We start from the raw sequence: 18,017 nt of genomic DNA, 5'->3' as shown, positions 1-18,017 counted from the left end.
ATGTGGACACCTGCTCGTTGAACATCTAATTCCAAAATCATGGGCATTAATATGGAGTTGGTTCCCCTTTGCTGCTATAACAGCCTCCACTCTTCTGGGAAGGCTTTCCACTAGATGTTGGAACCTGTGGGGTCTTGCTACCATTCAGCCACGAGAGCATTATTGAGGTAGGGCACTGATGTTGGGCAATTAGGCCTGGCTCGCAGTCAGCATTACAATTCATCCCAAAGGTGTTTGATGGGGTTGAGGTCAGGGCTCTGTGCAGGCTAGTCATGTTCTTCCACACAGATCTCGACAAACCATTTCTGTATGGACCTCGCTTTGTGCACGTTCATGCTGAAACAGGAAAGGGCCTTCCCCAAATTGTTGCCACAAAGTTGGAAGCACAGAATTATCCAGAATGTCATTGTATGCTGTAGCATACACATTTCCCTTCACTGAAACTAAGGGGCCTAGCCCAAACCATGAAAACGACACCGGATCATTCCTCCACCAAACTTTACAGTTGGCACTATGCATTCGGGCAGATAGCGTTCTCTTGGCGTCTGCCAAAGCCAGATTTTTCTGTCGGACTGCCAGATGGTGAAGTGTGATTCATCACTCCAGAGAACGCTTTTCCACTGCTCCAGAGTCCAATGACGGCAAGCTTTACACCACTCGAACCGATGATTGGCATTGCGCATGATGATCTTAGGCTTGTGAGTGGCTGCTCGGCCATGGAAACCCATTTCATGAAGCTCCCGACAAACCATTCTTGTGCGGACGTTGCTTCCAGAGGCAGTTTGGAACTTGGTAGTGAGTATTGAAACCGAGGACAGATTTTTACGCGCTATGCATTTCAGCCCTCTGCGGTCCTGTTCTGTGAGCTTGTGTGGCCTACCACTTCGCTGCTGAGACGTTGTTGCTCCGATACTTTTCCATTTCACAACAACAGCACTTACAGTTGACTGGGGCAGCTCTAGCAGGGCAGAAATTTGAAGAACTGACTTGTTGGAAAGGTGGCCTCCTATGATGGTGACACGTTGAAAGTCACTGAGCTCTTCAGTAAGGCCATTCTACTGCCAATGTTTGTCTATGGAGATTGCATGGCTGTGTGCTCTATTTTATACACCTGTCAGCAACGGCTGTGGCTGAAATAGCCAAATTCACTAATTTGAAGGGGTGTCCACATACTTTTGTAAATATAATGTTCACCCTCACTGATTCGTATGCAGTGTCTTTTGGAAAATGTTCAATGAGATCAATAAAAAATGGGTATATGGATATGCGTCCGTATTCCAGAATCTGACATATTGCAATGATTAACATCAAATTTGTATCTTTCAATGACTTTAACCCAGGCTTAGATATGTTCGATATAGAACTCAAAGTTTGTTCAACTAGTGCTGTGTATACATTTATATACTGTAATGTGTTTCAGGAAGTCCCCATGCTAATCTGAACCAGAACAACATAAAGTATGGGAAAGACAACAACAGGATTCCCCCTCTGAGCCCCAATAAGAACAGTGGGGATGACAAGATAATTTTGCTTGTGTGTAATAGAGCTTGCGCTGGACAGCAGGGACGCAGGTACACGAAACAACTCCTCAAGATTTAAAAATTCAACATTCAAAATAGCACCAGGATGATAAGATCTACGGAGCATGTTCATATAGTGTAGATTAAAACTAATTTGTGGAATGTGGATGTGGAAAATCATGTTCTTTACCTTGTCTATGATGATTCCAGGTTTGGTCATCCCTTTGTGCTGTATCTAGAGAGGACGGTCACCTGGGACGTTCTGCAGAAGGAGATCCTGGAGAAGATGATCCACCTTTTGCATCCTGAGGTCTTTGTCCAGGTACAGTGAGGGGAAAAAGTTTTTGATCCCCTGCTGATTTTGTACGTTTGCCCACTGACGAAGAAATAATCAGTCTATAATTTTAATGGTAGGTTTATTTGAACAGTGAGAGACAGAATAACAACAAAAAAAACGCATGTCAAAAATGTTATAAATTGACTTGCATTTTAATGAGAGAAATAAGTATCAGAAAGATTTCTGGCTCCCAGGTGTCTTTTATACAGGTAACGAGCTGAGATTAGGAGCACACTCTTAAATTAAAGGCATAAAAGACACCTGTCCACAGACGCAATCAATCAGATTCCAAACTCTCCACCATGGCCAAGACCAAAGAGCTCTCCAAGGATGTCAGGGACAAGATTGTAGACCTACACAAGGCTGGAATGGGCTACAAGACCATCGCCAAGCAGCTTGGTGACAATAGTTGGTGCGATTATTCGCAAATGGAAAAAACACAAAAGAACTGTCAATCTCCCTCAGCCTGGGGCTCCATGCAAGATCTCACCTCGTGGAGTTGCAATGATCATGAGAACGGTGAGGAATCAGCCCAGAACTACACGGGAGGATCTTGTCAATGATCTCAAGGCAGCTGGGACCATAGTCACCAAGAAAACAATTGGTAACACACTACGCCGTGAAGGACTGAAATCCTGCAACGCCCCCAAGGTCCCCCTGCTCAAGAAAGCACATATACATGCCCGTCTGATGTTTGCCAATGAACATCTGAATGATTCAGAGGACAACTGGGTGAAGGTGTTGTGGTCAGATGAGACCAAAATGGAGCTCTTTGGCATCAACTCAACTCGCCGTGTTTGGAGGAGGAGGAATGCTGCCTATGACCCCAAGAGCACCATCCCCACCGTCAAACATGGAGGTGGAAACATTATGCTTTGGGGGTGTTTTTCTGCTAAGGGGACAGGACAACTTCACCGCATAAAAGGGACGATGGATGGGGCCATGTACCGTCAAATCTTGGGTGAGAACCTCCTTCCCTCAGCCAGGGCATTGAAAATGGGTCGTGGTTGGGAATTCCAGCATGACAATGACCCAAAACACACGGCCAAGGCAACAAAGGAGTGGCTCAAGAAGAAGCACATTAAGGTCCTGGAGTGGCCTAGCCAGTCTCCAGACCTTAACCCCATAGACAATCTGTGGAGGGAGCTGAAAGTTCGAGTTGCCAAACGTCAGCCTCGAAACCTTAATGACTTGGAGAAGATCTGCAAAGAGGAGTGGGACAAAATCCCTCCTGAGATGTGTGCAAACCTGGTGGCCAACTACAAGAAACGTCTGACCTCTGTGATTGCCAACAACGGTTTTGCCACCAAGTACTAAGTCATGTTTTGCAGAGGGGTCAAATACTTATTTCCCTCATTAAAATGCAAATCAATTTATAACATTTTTGACATGCGTTTTTCTGGATTTTTGTTGTTGTTATTCTGTCTCTCACTGTTCAAATAAACCTAACATTAAAAATATAGACTGATCATTTCGTTGTCAGTGGGCAAATGTACAAAATCAGCAGAGGATCAAATTATTTTTTCCCTCACTGTATGTGCAGGCTATCCACACAGACATAACACAACACACACATGTAAAGGTGTAACTAAACTTATTGCCATCCTTCAGGTTGGGCCCTTCAGCTTGCGTGTAGTGGGGGTGGTTGGAATAACTTATCTTTTACCTCAAGAGGAGCAACCACTATGCCACCCCTCTGTGGAGAGGTAATGTCACCCAATGCCACCAGAGGGACCTTGTCTCTCACAGATAGAGGACTATTAGCAAATGTTACCGTTAGCCTTGTGGTCAAACATTCAATGACGTGTTCAATCTTTCAGTGTGTTTATCCTTTTGTTCAAACCTTCCATGGTTTTTTAAATGTTCTAAACCTTCTGGGTTGTTGTTCAATACGCCACGCCCTGTTTTCCACATTGAGCTGTCATAGGGCTCAAAGATAATGTTGCATTGACTTCCTATTGATCCACTGTTTGTCTGCAGAGCGTACAAATCTTGTGGTCCGGGAGGCCCCCCACATGTCAAGATTGTGGTGGAGTGGGACAAAGAGGCAAAAGACTAGTAAGTATAATGGGGAAAAAACATAGGTTGGAACCAAAATAATTTCCCACTCGTTTTGTTCTGAACAGAACCCCCCCCCCAAAAAAATATGTTCCATTCAACTGTTCCGACCATCAAAATAAAGTTTGATTTTTTTAACCTGTGAAAGCATTTGTATTTATTTTTTACATTTAGCTCAGTAAATGACTCCATCAGTCAGTGCGAATAGAGCAGCTTGCTATGCAGAGGGCTAATTGTTTACTCGTGCGATGGATAGACAAGTGTAGCTAGGGCGAGAGATGTGACAGACATTTTGCGGGTGGGGAGAGAGCGAGAGAGGGTGCCGGAGGACAGTTGGCTTGAAGCGCAGTGCGTCTTATGACATGCATTATCTGAATTAGGCCCACAGAATGAAACGCTCCCTACGGAGGAGTCGCTTCTACGGAGGAACTTTGAATGTTTGTGCTGCACCAGAATTAAAAATACTTCTTACCAGGGCCTCCCGGGTGCCGCAGCGGTCAAATGCATTGCATTGCAGTGCTAGAGGCCGGCTGTGATCGGGAGGCCCTTTGGGCGGTGCACAATTGGCCCAGCATCGTCTGGGTTGGGCCGGGGGTGCTTTACTTGGATCATTGCGCTCTTGCAACTCCTATGGCGGGCCGGGTGCCTGCAGGCTGACCTCGGTCGTCAGGTGAACGGTGCTTCCTCCAACACATTGGTGCGGCTGCCTTCCCGGGTTAAGCAGGCGGGTATTAAGAAGCGTGGTTTGGCAGGTCATGTTTCGGAAGACGCATGACTCAACCTTCGCCTCCCGAGCCTGTTGGGGAGTTGCAGCGATGAGGCAAGTTCGAAATTGGGGAGAAAAAGGGGGTAAAATACAATACTTCTTACCTTTTTGTAGTTAATAAATCCAATGTGAAATGTGATACTTAGTATCTTTAACTAGCATTGGAAAAGTTAATCCATTCTTCTCTGCTCTGGAACAGTATAGATCACTTTCGTTCCAGGTTCTGTTTCTGTTCTTCCAAAAATGGCTATATTTTTCGGTTCTCAGTTCTCTTCCCTGAACCGGTTCCAACCCCTGGGCAAAACCCACTATGCTGAGAGGGAAAGATGCTCACCTCTGTCATCTTGATACAGTGCACACATTCAGCAATGACTAGCAGACATTCATACTTAAAGAAAAAATATTTTGCTGTTTGATGAGAATATAAATTCAAAGCCATTGTTGTGACTCAGGTCTCAGAAGTTTTCCTTGTTTCTGTTTGTCAACACAATTTAATATGACTTTCATGGTTTTCCTTTGAAGCTTGTTGTGTGACCTCTGTGTTGACTTGTGCTGTTTACTTGCTGTGTCTGACTGCAGTCTGTTCAAGCGCACTGAGGATGAGTACATCCCAGATGCTGAGTGTACGCCAACAGAAAGACGGACACCTGCAGCCTCAGTCATGCTCCCTCGCCCAGTGCTTTCAGCTCTACACCAGAGAGGAACGTGTGTGTGTGTGTGTGTGTGTGTGTGTGTGTGTGTGTGTGTGTGTGTGTGTGTGTGTGTGTGTGTGTGTGTGTGTGTGTGTGTGTGTGTGTGTGTGTGTGTGTGTGTGTGTGTGTGTGTGTGTGTGTGTGTGTGTGCGTGCGCACTAATTTATGTGTGTGTGTTTGAGAGCTCTACTCTGTGTGTTTCAGCTAGCTCCAGATGATGCCTGGCGCTGTCCACACTGCAAGCAGCTACAGCAGGGCAGCATCAAGTTGAACCTCTGGACCCTGCCTGACATCCTCATACTCCACCTCAAACGCTTCAGACAGGTACAGGGCACTGCACTATACATCAACATCATTCATACAACTACTGCTCGTATTTTCCCTATAAACAATGGCTTGACTTACTTTGGATAGTACACTAATTAGGTTTAGAAACGTTTGGTATGGTTTGACCGTTATTAAGCTTTAGCTACAGCAGGCTTATGATATGAATGCAGTGAGCCACGGCTCTCCAACTGACTCCGACAGTTGAACTTGAGAATGGAAGAATGTTTCAGGCCTACCAGAGTTATTCCTGTAGTCTAACAATATAATGCTTCTCTTTATTCAAAATATTAGTCGAAAATGTACGAATAACCCTACTTTTGTACGTCTAATTATGTGATAATGCCAGAGAAGCTGGTGTTTGGAAGATATATTGGTGTTGTCAAACGGTGCCAATATATCCTCCAAACACCGGCTTCGAGGGCATTATTGCTTTTATACAACGGGTTACCAAAATATTCAAATATTGATTTACATATTTTCATTTAAAACGTTATTTTGATTAATTCATACTAATTCATCCTTCCACAAAATGGTAATTCGTTCTATTGGTTGAGTTGCCAGAGATCCAGTTGTTCAGTCTTTTTGTTCTGTATCTATGGACACGACCCAGTCGTTCGTTCTAAAGGTTCCATTGCCATACTGGCTGGCAACGTTCTTATCCCTTGCTTGCTAGCTAGCCAACTACGGCTAACTTACAGTCACGTCAAACAGTGCAGCTGCGTTTGCGTTTGTTTAAGTTGTTTTCTCGGGACATTTATTTGAATAAACCCATAACAATGAGCTAATGATGAGCGATTTGGTCTGGCGTTGAAAATGTGCTCTCTCGTCAAGACACTGTTTCAGAGGAACTAGCCAACAACACAGCTTACCCAATCACTTTAAATTGAAGCTGGAAAGACTGCAAACTAGCTGCACTTTGTTTCGTTTTACCTGTTTTCTATTGATAGTTCTTTGTATATATCCATACAAATTATGCTGATTCATGATTTCGACTGGCTGGGAAAAGCCCCGAGACATTCATTACTATTGGACATCTGGAGATCGAATTTGAATATTGAAACAAAGTTGCAAATGTCGGCGAAATAGACAGCAAGGTTTATACAATCTCCGCTGAAAATTAAATTAAATGTTAGTCTAAAAGAAATATGCGATAATGTCGAGACACTTTTTATAGCGGAGATCAAGTTTATAAATTGCCTGCCTGAGCTGATGAGACAATGGATTGCGCAGTCAGATGGAACAGAGTAAATAGGCATTTTAACATCATAGATTTAGCCGGTGGTAACTTGTGGAATAGACACTGCTGGAATGCAGTTTAAACCAATTATCATTCAGGATTAGACTCACCCGTTGTATAAACCTCTGTAGCAGACGCAGTAGATCTCTAACAAGGAAATGCATGTTGGTGTCGTAGCATGCCACCATCATATCTCTCTGGGGTTAGGCATAAGCTTCTCTTCCTTTATACATATACATTACCGGTCAAATGTTTTAGAACGCCTACTCATTCAAGGGTTTTTCTTTATTTTTACTATTTTCTACATTTTTGAATAATAGTGAAGACATCAAAACTATGAAATAGTAACCAAAAAAGTGTTAAACAAATCCAAATATATTTTATATTCTACAAATAGCCACCCTTTGCCTTGATGACAGCTGATGACAGCTTTGCATTCTCTCAACAGGCTTCACCTGGAATGCTTTTCCAATCGTCTTGAAGGAGGCTTTTCGTATAATTGCGCCGGAGGGGATGGCTGGCGTTTTACTTGCTCCTAACCAACTGCTATTTTGTTCATTCTTTCGCGTTGTTTGTAACCTACTTTTTAAAAACTTATTTTGTACATAATGTTGCATCTACCGTCTCTTATGACCGAAAGTAACTTCTGGACATCAGAACAGCGATTACTTAGCTCGACCTGGAAGAATAATTTTTCTTTAACAAGTCTAACGGGAAGGATATACTGCTTTCCCAGTAACAGGCCCAAATCCCCGTCATTTGCGTGATGAAAATATGTAGAAAAGGGGGTCGGGCTGCCTTCTGAGAATTCGTAGGCGGGCGAGTAAACTTCCACTGCCATCCGTTCTATTGGCTAACGTGCAATCATTGGAAAATAAAATCGATGACCTAAGATCAAGATTATCCTACCAACAGGACATTAAAAACTGTAATATCTTATGTTTCACCGAGTCATGGCTAAACAACGACACAGATAATACAGAGCTGGCGGGATTTTCCATGCACTGGCTGAACAGAGAAGCTACATCTGGTAAGATGAGGGGTGGGGGGTGTGTGTGTATTTGTCAATATCAGCTGGTGCACAATGTCTAATATTAAAGAAGTCTCAAGGTATTGCTCACCTGAGGTATTGTACTTTCTGATAAGCTATAGACCACACTACCTACCAAGAGAGTTCTCATCTATATTGTTCGAAGCCATCTATTTACCACCACAGACCGATGCTGGCACTAAGAGCTCACTCAACCAACTCTATAAGGCCATAAGCAAACAAGAACATGCTCATCCAGAAGCGGCGCTCCTAGAGCCCGGGGACTTTAATGCAGGCAAACTTAAATTCAGTTTTACCCAATTTTTACCAGCATTTCACATGTGAAACCAGAGGAAAAAAATACCACTTTTACTCCACACACATCCCAGATTCGAGCTGCCCAGTGATGTGAGTCTACCAGACAAGCTAAATGCCTTTAATGTTTGCTTCGAGGCAAGCGAAACACTGAAGCATGCACGAGACTACCAGTTGTTCTGGACGACTTTGTGATAACGCTCTCGGTAGCCGATGTGAGCAAGACCTTTAAACAGGTCAAAATTCACAAAGCTGCGGGGCCAGACGGCTTACCAGGACGTGTACTCAAGGCATGCGCGTACCAAATGGCAAGTGTCTACACTGACATTTTCAACCTCTCACTGACCTGTAATACCTGTCTGTAATACCTACATGTTTCAAGCAGACCACCATAGTCCCTGTGCCCAAGGAAGCGAAGGTAACCTGCCTAGAATTATTACCGCCCCGTAGCACTCACGTCGGTAGCCATGAAGTGCTTTCAAAGGCTGGTCATGGCTCACATCAACAGCATCCTCCCGGATATTCTAGACCCACTCCAATTTGCATACTGTCCCAACAGATCCACAGATTATGCAATCTCAATCGCACTCCAAACTGCCCTTTCCCACCTGGACAAAAGGAACACCTATGTGAGAATGCTGTTCATTGACTACAGCTCAGCGTTCAACACCATAGTGCTCACCAAGTTCATCACTAAGCTAAGGACCCTGGGACTAAACACCTCCCTCTGAAACTGGATCCTGGACTTCCTGAAGGGCCACCCCCAGGTGGTAAGGGTAGGTAACAACACGTCTGCCACACTGATCCTCAATACAGGTGCCCCTCAGGGGTTTGTACTTAGTCACCTACTGTACTCCCTGTTCACCCACGACTGCATGGTGAAACACGACTCCAACACCGTCATTAAGTTTCCTAATGACACAACTTACAGGGAGGAGGTCAAAGACCTGGCAGTGTGGGTCCAGGACAACAACCTCTCCCTCAATGTGATCAAGACAAAGGAGCTGAGCGTGGACTACAGATAAAGGCAGGCCGAACATTGACACTGCTGTAGTGGAGCGGGTTGAGAGTTTCAAGTTGACATGTGTCCACATCAATGAACTATCATGGTCCAAACTCACCAATACAGCCGTGAAGAGGGCACTACAACACCTTTTCACCCTCAGGAGACTGAAAAAATGTTGCATGGGTCCCCAGATCCTCAAAAAGTTCTACAGCTGCACCATCGAGAGCATCCTGACCGGTTGCATCACTGCCTGGTATGGCAACTGCTCGGCATCTAGTGAGAACGGTGAGAACGGCCCAGTACATCACTGGGGCCAAGCTTTCTGCCATCCAGGACCTCAATACCAGGCGGTGTCAGAGGAAGGCCCTACAGAGGGTAGTGAGAACGGCCCAGTTACCTTCACTAGCCTGTACCCCCGGACATTGACTCGGTACCGATACCTCCTGTATATAGCCTCGTTATTGTTATTTTATTGTGCTATTTTTATTATTTTTTACTTTAGTTTATTTGGTAAATATTTTAAAAACTTCTTGAACTTGGTTAAGTATGTAAGCATTTCACGGTAAGGCGCATGTGACAACTAAAATTTGATTTGATTTTGATTTGACATAGGCTGAGCTCTTGTTGGCTGCTTTTCCTTCGCTCTGCAGTCCAACTCATCCCAAACCATCTCAATTGGGTTTAGGTCGGGGATTGTGGAGGCCAGGTTATCTGATGCAGCACTCTATCACTCCCCTTCTTGGTCAAATAGCCCTTACACAGCCTGGAGGTGTGTTGGGTCATTGCCCTGTTGAAAAACAAATAATAGTCCCACTAAGCCCAAACCAGATGGGATGGTGTATTGCTGCAGAATGCTGGTTAAGTGTGCCTTGAATTCTAAATAAATCCCAGACAGTGTCACCAACAAAGCACCATCACACCTCCTCCTCCATACTTTACGGTGGGAACCACACATGTCGAGATAATCTGTTCACCCACGCTGTGTCTCACAAAGACATGGCGGTTGGAACCAAAAATCTCAATTTGGACTCCAGACCAAAGGACAAATATCCACCGGTCCATTGTTCATATTTCTTGGCCAAAGCAAGTCTCTTCTTTTTATTGGTGTCCTTTTGTAGTGGTTTCTTTGCAGCAATATGACCATGAAGGCCAGATTCAGAGTCTCCTCTGAACAGTTGATGCTGAGATGTGTCTGTTACTTGAAGTCTGTGAAGCATATATTTGGGCTGCAATTTCTGAGGCTGGTAACTCTCTAATGAACTTATCCTCTGCAGCACAGGTAACTCTGGGTCTTCCATTCCTGTGGCGGTCCCCATGAGAGCCAGTTTCATCATAGCACTTGATGGTTTTTGCGACTGCACTTGAAGAACTTTCAAAGCTCTTGAAATGTTCCATATAGACTGACCTTCATGTCTTAAAGGAGTGATGGACTGTCGTTTCTCATTGCTTATTTGAGCCATAATATGAACTTGGTATTTTACCAAATAGGGCTATCTTCTGTATATCACCCCTGCCTTGTCACAACACAACTGATTTGCTCAAATGCATTAAGAAGGAAAGAAATTCCACAAATTAACTTTTAAGAAGGCACACCTGTTAATTGAAATGCATTCCAGGTGACTATCTCATGAAGCTGGTTGAGAGAATGCCAAGAGTGTGCAAAGCTGTCATCAAGGCAAAGAGTGGCCATTTGAAGAATCTCAAATATAAATTATATTTTTGTGGTTACTACATAATTCCATTTGTGTTATTTCATAGTTTTGATGTCTTCAATTTTATTCTACAGTACAATGTAGAAAATAGTAAAATAACCAAAAACCCTTGAATGAGTAGGTGTTCTAAAAATGTTGACTGGTAATGTATATTTATTAAAATATGAATATCATACGGTGGACACCTAACTCTATATACCTTTTTAAAATTGTAATCTTCCCTGTCATTGTGTCTGGTGAAATGTTTTTATGAACATTTTAGAATTTTCACATGAAAATCCGTCGCCAATTGGATCGAAACCTAGCTATAGACACCCTTAAGACTCTGGCAAGTGCCCTAGTCCAGTGTCACTTTGATTATGCTGCACATCATGGTTCACCATCAGCCCCAAACATCTAAAAGAATAAACTACCAGCCAAACAAGCTTGTAATAATTGTACTTAAACTCTCTCCTCATAGGCATCTGGAGGTTGAGAAAACATGTTATCTCTCTGTAATGTATCTATGTAATTGTGTATTTATGTAAAAACTAAAAAATAGGGACAACAATGGAAATAAGTCCTTGACTATAGTGTGCAACCCCACCACTTAACAAAAATATTTGTGTGTATATATGTTATTTTTTTGACTATAGTGTACATTTATTTTACAGAACAAGGGGAGGGTCATGTGTAAATATTTGTAACTTTGGGGAGGGGGGCACCTTGAGTTGGACCAGCTCCTACCCCCTAGTAAATGTCAATCTGCCCTAAGCAAAGTGTACAGTATAAGTGCAGTTAGCATTATATTCCCTTAGGATTCAAGTAAAAACTGTTTTTAATTCAAAGTACACTTGTATAAATCCTATTACTAGTGTATGTCAACACTAATATGTGTTAATTCTTACAAGATCAGTCAGCATTGCAAACTCAACCAATCTGCATTAGCATAGTTAGCATTCCACACTCAACCAACATAATCCAATTTGTTGCTCGTGTGTGTGTGTGTGTGTGTGTGTGTGTGTATGGTGTCCTCTCAGGATGGGGAGCGGAGGATGAAGATGCAGAACATGGTGAAGTTCCCTGTGATCGGGATGGACATGGCGCCCCATATGGTCAAGCGGAGCCAGAGCAGCTGGAGCCTGCCCTCGCACTGGTCGCCATGGAGAAGACCTTACGGGATGGGCCGCGACCCAGAGGACTACCTGTATGACCTGTATGCTGTGTGTAACCACCACGGGACAATGGCGGGAGGTCATTACACAGGTTAGCTAACAACACACACATATGCACACACACTCTAGTATGTTCCGGCAGCAGTAGGGATAGCAGTTCACAGGGTTGCTGTCTCAAATCCCAATGGGATTAGGGGAGCCAGCAGCATACCACCCTGCATCCCACTACTGGCTTGCCTCTGAAACTAAGCAGGGTTGGTCCTGGTTGGTCCCTGGATGGGAGACCAGATGCTGCTGGCAGTGGTATTGGAGGGTCAGTTGGAGGCACTCTTCTCTGGTCCCCCAAAAAATAATGATATCCCAATTCCACAGGGCAGTGATTGTGGACATTTCCCTGTGTATGGCGCTGTCTTTCGGATGGGATGTTAAATGGGTGTCCTGACTCTCTGTGGTCGCTAAAGATCCCATGTCAGCATAGTGTTAACCCTGGAGTTAACCCTGGTGTTCTGGCTAAATTCCATCATACCATCACGGCCACCTAATCATCCCCAGCTTCCAGTTGGCTCATTCATGTCCCCTGTATCTATTCCCCAGGTTGTTGCTGTAAATTAGAATGTGTTCTCAGTCAACTTACCTTGTAAAATTAAAAACATTGTGATGGGGGAAAAAAATGTATACAGTTACACATCGCAATATAATTTTTGACAATGTTATTTAAAATAAAATACAAATTCACCTTTATTTAACCAGGTAGGCCAGTTGAGAACAAGTTCTCATTTACCACTGCGACCTGGCCAAGATAAAGCAAAGCAGTGCGACAAAAACAACAACACAGAGCTACACATGGGATAAACAAACGTACAGTCAATAGCAAAATACAGTTATATCGATCTGTAATCATCCTATAGCTTGTTCTCCATTTTCTTTTTAAATAGTGAGCCGACATGTATTCAGCACTTTTCTTTCCCTGACTGATCAAAAGTAATTTTCTCCTGCTCTCTCATCTCTCTCTGCAGCAGGCCTATAGTGAGCGTTTGGAACATCAAATTGCAATTCTAAATGTATTGATTCGCAATACATTTAGAATTGTGAGAATCACAATACATATCGTATCGGCACCTAAGTATCCTGATAATATCATACCGTGTGGTCCATGTCAATTCCTAGCCCTAGTTACAATGCTGTTGTGCCCTTGAGGAAGTCACTTTCTCCACATATTGCTAAATATACAGTCCACCATACATTAAAAAATGGAAGCAATGCGTGTGCTTTTTCTATTTAAAAAAAACGCATTAGGGAGGTGATTGGAATATTCCCTGCTCTTTTTAGAAACTCAAATAATTCAAATCCACTGAATTATCTAGGTGACATGATCAATGACCTCTTTATCCCATCCTTATTCTGCAGCTCACTGCAAAAACTCCATCGATTTAATGTGGTACTGCTTTGACGACAGCGATGTCCGAGCCATATCTGACGATGACGTCTGCAAGCAGAACGCCTACATACTGTTTTATCAAAGACGGGCCACCATCCCTTCATGGTCTGCTAACAGCTCTGTTGCAGGTAAGAATATGCATTTGTTAATTAAAAAACAATTGAATTCACAATTATATTGGTTGCAAAGTTTTACAAACAACGAGATGCAACATTGTCATAGATTGTACATGGCCCCAGACTAACCTTTTCCCTGGTGGCAACAGCCCATGATATGGTCGAACCCTCCTAAAAATATGGCGTCACGCAATAGAAAACATTTGTAAGCATCCTCGATTCAGTCTTATGTAGCAAACTTTGAAATTGTGTTTTTTACATTAGATAAAAGTAGACTCAGAGCTACAAAATGGTATGTCATACACTGCAGTTGAGGAACAATGGGAAAGTAATTCTGCTTTGGGGCGGCAGGGTAGCCTAGTGGTAGCCTAGTGGTTAGAGCATTGGACTAGTAACCGAAAGGTTGCAAGTTCAAATCCCCCAGCTGACAAGGTACAAAATCTGTCGTTCTGCCCCTGAACAGGCAGTTAACCCACTGTTCCTAGGCCGTCATTGAAAATAAGAATTTGTTCTTAACTGACTTGCCTAGTAAAATAAAGGTAAAATAAAATAAAAAAAAAATTTGAAAGTTGATAAACTTGTCACCCCACTTTTGAGAAAATGGCCCTTGAATATTTTGGTACACCTACTGGAGAGCTTTTCTTTCTCTACAACCATTTAGGATCGTTCACACCCTCTTAAGGCTTAGCCCCTCCTATCTCTTTAAGGATTCACATGTGAGGCCATGTGCTAAACACACGCTATATCAAATTATATCTACGTTTATTTGTCACATGCACAGGATGCAGAAGGTGTTAACGGTACACTGAAATGGTTACTTGCCTAGTAGCAATATCAAAAACAGAAAGTGTCCAAATAAAAATAATGTTTAAATATTTTATAATTATTAGATGCTTACCAGACACACTTGTCTAAATTCATGGGTCATATGAAGGAAATGCTATAACCACCCACCAGCCACATCTAGCAAAGTGGATGAGTCTCTATTGTCGAGACATGTACACATGTTCATGTAATCATCTGTCAAAGTGGAGTCTATTGTTTAGACATTTAGCTAGCTAGTTAAACAATGAACCGGCATAATCACAACTCATACTACTACCGATACAAACATTGTCAGCTGTAGTATGAATCTGCAAGAAGCTAAATGTGATGTGTGACATGCACCGAGTTTCCTGAAACGATTCACATATGGTAATTCACAGTGCTTTATTAAGAAGTGTAATACACTACTGAAAAACGCGCACAGCCAAGTCAAAGTGTCCTAAAATTAGACTAAATGGTCGCAGTCTGGAGCCCTGTAGTAGAATATCTGTCTCATTTGGTTTTCGTCCCACATCCAATCTCGCTGTAGAATTCATGTCCTCCCTGACTGAGACACATGAGTTAAAACCATAGACATATACAGTACATAGAGGTAACTGCTAAAATAACGAGGGAAACAAAGTATATTAAAAGGTGTGGGTGTGGTTCCTGAGATAATTACCCGTCCTGCTGTGTTCCGGTTGTATTGGACAGATTTACAAGTTATCGCTGAAAAATGTAGTTCATTTAATCTGATTGTCATAGCGCGCTGGACTTCGGGCTAGAATTATCGCCTGTGCCCAAATGTATTAATTGGGGTTGGGGCCATTTGTGGCTTAAAACACTTTATCTATTGGAATCTTTAACATGTGGAAAGGGGAAAAGTATTATCATTAGTTTTTCACAAGCGTAGCGGAATGGGCTATTAGCTGAACAACAGAATGTTCAACCTTTACTAAAGAATTGTCTAATAGGTGTGAACCCCCCCAACTTTCAACAAATCATTTGTATCTACCTTTCCACATCTACCTACACACATACAGTGGGGCAAAAAAGTATTTAGTCAGCCACCAATTGTGCAAGTTCTCCCACTTAAAAAGATGAGAGAGGCCTGTAATTTTCATCATAGGTACACTTCAACTATGACAGACAAAATTAGGAGAAAAAAAAACAGAAAATCATATTGTAGGATTTTTAATGAATTTATTTGCAAATGATGGTGGAAAATAAGTATTTGGTCAATGACAGAGGTCAAACGTTTTCTGTAAGTCTTCACAAGGTTTTCACACTGTTGCTGGTATTTTGGCCCATTCCTCCATGCAGATCTCCTCTAGAGCAGTGATGTTTTGGGGCTGTTGCTGGGCTGTTGCTGGGCAACACAGACTTTCAACTCCCTCCAAAGATTTTCTATGGGGTTGAGATCTGGAGACTGGCTAGGCCACTCCAGGACCTTGAAATTCTTCTTACGAAGCCACTCCTTCGTTGCCCGGGCGGTGTGTTTGTTATCATTGTCATGCTGAAAGACCCAGCCACGTTTCATCTTCAATGCCCTTGCTGATGGAAGGAGGTTTTCACTCAAAATCTCACGATACATGGCCCCATTCATTCTTTCCTTTACACGGATCAGTCGTCCTGATCCCTTTGCAGAAAAACAGCCCCAGAGCATGATGTTTCCACCCCCATGCTTCACAGTAGGTATGGTGTTCTTTGGATGCAACTCATTATTCTTTGTCCTCCTAACACAACGAGTTGAGTTTTTACCAAAAAGTTATATTTTGGTTTCATCTGACCATATGACATTCTCCCAATCTTCTTCTGGATCATCCACATGCTCTCTAGCAAACTTCAGACGGGCCTGGACATGTACTGGCTTAAGCAGGGGGACACGTCTGGCACTGCAGGATTTGAGTCCCTGGCGGCGTAGTGTGTTACTGATGGTAGGCTTTGTTACTTTGGTCCCAGCTCTCTTCAGGTCATTCACTAGGTGCCATTAATACAGGTAACGAGTGGAGGACAGAGGAGCCTCTTAAAGAAGAAGTTACAGGTCTGTGAGAGCCAGAAATCTTGCTTGTCTGTCGGTGACCAAATATTTATTTTCCACCATAATTTGCAAATAAATTCATTAAAAATCCTACAATGTGATTTTCTGGATTTTTTTCTTCTCATTTTGTCTGTCAGTTGAAGTGTACCTATGATGAAAATTACAGCCATAATCTTTTTAAGTGGGAGAACTTGCACAATTGGTGGCTTACTAAATGCTTTTTTGCCCCACTGTACCTACACACGGTTAATGTTCTGGAAAAATATATATATATATTGGTCATGGCTCCTGAATGGCCCCAGCGGTCTGAGGCACTGCATCTCGGTGCAAGAGGCTTTACTACAGTCCCTGGTTCGAATACAGGCTGTATCACATCCGGCCGTGATTGCGAGTGCCATAAGGCGGTGCACAATTGGCCCAGCGTCATCCAGGTTTGGCCGGGGTAGGCCGTGATTGTAAATAAGAATTTGTTCTTACCTGTCTTGCTTAGTTAAATAAAGGTTACATTTTAAAAACAACTGACGGCAACCACAGCGTAATCAACAGGAGGTGAACAGTGTCTGGTGCTGAAATTACAGCTAACTTGTTATGCAAGTGTTGCACACCAACAGATTGAGAAAACCTACACCAGTCGAGCAATTCATTTCAACAATAATCTTCATTTTAATTTGACTTTACCAACATCAAGAGGGCTTAATTGGAGTCTATTTCTTTGTAGCCGAGACCTATATAAAATAATCCTGCTGTGTTCCGGTCGAATTGGACAGATTTACAAGTTATCGCTGGAAAATGTAGTTCATTTAATCTGATTGTCATAAGGTTCCATGACTTTGTCCACACAGGGCATCTGAACACACAAAATACATTTTGATGATTTTTATTACATTTTGGGTGTTTTATTTAACTTTTGTACACCTGTGGTGTTCCCGGTCAAAAATGGCCGGTCATTAGAAATGAATGGATGAGACTACAATTAGTGTATAAAATTGAGTTCAGGCACATGCCCAATCATCAGATGGGTACACTTCCTCTCCCAGATCAAACACACATGCATGTGTGTTTGAGCACATGCACACACCTCACCCCCCTTCTTGGCTTCCATGGCAACCCCCACGGGAACATTTCCCTAATAGAATAACCCTCTTAAGGTGAATCTTTCCCCCACGGGAACCACACCTGTTGGCATCCTCACTAACAATCGCAACATTGTTTCAATAGTATGTAGAACTTCTCTCACAGCTCTGGTATATAAAGCTGTTTTGAGGCCTTGCTGACAATTCATTCTGTGGCAGCACAATGACCAAGCGATACACAGTATGTGAGGCTCTTGATCATATCTTTCATCATGACACTGGTGAGGAGGAGAGTCCTTGATAAACTTTGACACAAAGTAGTCTGTGATAAATAGCACAATATGTTTTATCTGAGTATTTGTTACAGTCAAAATAATCCATACATTATGCT

The 18,017-nt window shown here is 42.8% G+C and overlaps 1 pseudogene; it reads left to right on the top strand.

Annotated features, from left to right (window-relative positions):
• Positions 1-18,017, top strand: part of LOC139376454 (ubiquitin carboxyl-terminal hydrolase 31-like) — a 53,922-nt pseudogene that overhangs the window by 30,306 nt on the left and 5,599 nt on the right.

This window comes from Oncorhynchus clarkii, chromosome 20 (genome assembly GCF_045791955.1).
Source record: "Oncorhynchus clarkii lewisi isolate Uvic-CL-2024 chromosome 20, UVic_Ocla_1.0, whole genome shotgun sequence".
NCBI lineage: Eukaryota > Metazoa > Chordata > Actinopteri > Salmoniformes > Salmonidae > Oncorhynchus > Oncorhynchus clarkii.
This window is presented reverse-complemented; position numbering and strand designations above follow the sequence as displayed.